The following is a 2,218-nucleotide window of genomic DNA, read 5'->3' as shown; positions in this document are numbered from 1 at the left end:
TTTCTGGAGATATGATAGCCGATATGATAGCCGATATGATAGCCGATATGATAGCCGATATGATAGCCGATATGATAGCCGATATGATAGCCGATATGATAGCCGTGCTTTAGTCTACAAATTGGCTCCATATAATGCCTTGTGTGGAAGGTACACCTAAAAGGGTGTTTCTATTTTAGATGCAAGTTTCCTGGGTTCCATGAGATTGCTCCATGTAATAACTTCCTGAATTTTGATATATAATGACTGGATGACCCCTTCATTTTATGGTCACACCAAAATACAGGATATCACCCACAAGTGGCAATGGGGATAAAATCTGAAATTAAAGCTTCTGATCCCAGTAAAACAAATGCGTGACACACAAATATGTGAGGAATGATGACTAGACATAACTAAACAGGAGAGTCACAAGTGAATATGGCAGCATAGTGGCTCAGTAGTTGGCACATCTGTCTTGCAGCCCTAGGCTCCTTGGTTTGAAACTCTGCAAGTACGCTGCATGGATTTTGCATATTCTCCCGGTGGCTGTGTGGGTTTCCTCTCACACTTTGGCATAGACTATGAAGCGGACATCTCTGGCAACACGCCTGCTGCTGCATCTCACTATACTAGTCCGCAATATAGGTGGTTCCAAACATAAATGGCTAGGCTGAAGCTTTTGTTTTGTGCTACCAGAAGACCTCTATCAGACAGAAACAAAGCGTGTTACAAATGTCTTGCAAATTCTCCAACCAAAATGAAAGATGTTCCATCATGTTTGGTCAACCCAACCATGTTTTTCTACCTCCTTCTGTAATCATGTCATCAGTTTCTCAATGTCTGACCCTACATCAAGCTTTGGATATAAGGAGGTAGCTAAGCTGGTAAAATCTTCCACATTTTCAAAGCCAACTTATCTAAAATACAGTATATAATTCAGAGAAGGGAAAAAAATTAAACTAGAAGCCAAATATTATCCATTCCTGGCTGCTTCTTGTGTCAAAGGCAATGGGGTAGCTGAAACCTGCCAAAGATGTTGTGTTGGAAAACCAGTATATGGGAGAAACACCTGAACAGAAAAGGTCACTATCAGGTGCATCAGACTGGGGTTTTAATGATGGCATAATGCATAATAGCAAAAGAGGGAAGACCAGAAATTCATGAGGTATGGAGGAGACATTTGATTAGGGTGGAGATGAGAATATCAAACAAAAGATGTAGGGAAAAGATAGGCAGAAAGGTTTATAAAGAAGACATCTCTGGCAGAGGTATTGAATAACCACAGTGTGAGTAGTGCTGCATATAAGTCAGATAGCATGAAACCCCATTTCAAGTGACACTAAACTCGGGAGTTAAATCTAAAAAATACATTCAAGTACCTAACCTATTAACAAAAATGTATCTTATCTGCTGTAGATCCTCAAATCATCTCGGAGTTGGTGCAGACGCTGTCCTTACTTCAGGAGGGTGGCTACTTTTGTTCCTCATGGTCCGTGTGTTTGTGTTGTAAAGTAGTCACTGGTCCAAGATCACTCCTCTGAGGAACTACAATCTCAATACAAATTAGTATTACTATAGTTTGTTAATAAGGTACTTGAATGCATTTTTAAGATTTAAAGTGACATTAAAGGCTATTTTTTTTTCCCCCCACCCAATGTCAGTGTAAGGACTTACCTTTAAATGATGCCTCTTTATTCGATCATTTTCTTCCTTACTGACCTTTTCGGATGTCCCTCCAGTGCTGGTGCGGGTCTCTGATCCAGCGCTGACTCCTGTCCTCTCCTCTGATGTCCCACAGAGTCTGCACAGGTGCACGCTGCTCCATAGACTTGCCTTGTGTCTCTCCTCGTCTCCTCACAAAGTCCAAATCCCATTCGCACTGCCACGGTCTCAAAACCACAAAGTCCGCACAGTGATCCTGATGAAGGATCCCTGTGCGGACCCGAAACGTTAGCACTGTATGACAGTATGTGACATTGGGTATTGAATAAACATATGAATACTTTAAAAACCCTTCAAGTGTGTGCCGGTGAATTACTTTTATCTCCTGGCCGAACATCTGAACTGCGCATGTGCCCGCCACAAGATCCTTTGCGGCCGCCCGAGACTCTTCCGATGTTCGGACAGGAGCGCACAGCAATGACACAGCGGGTTTTTTACTGTACAGACCAATCTGCAAGCTGATATAATGTCACTATGCAGTGGTCCGACTGGCCCCTTAAAGGACATATCCTCT

Source organism: Nanorana parkeri, unplaced genomic scaffold (genome assembly GCF_000935625.1).
Source record: "Nanorana parkeri isolate BGI_ZX_2015 unplaced genomic scaffold, ASM93562v1 scaffold119, whole genome shotgun sequence".
Taxonomy (NCBI): domain Eukaryota; kingdom Metazoa; phylum Chordata; class Amphibia; order Anura; family Dicroglossidae; genus Nanorana; species Nanorana parkeri.
This window is presented reverse-complemented; position numbering follows the sequence as displayed.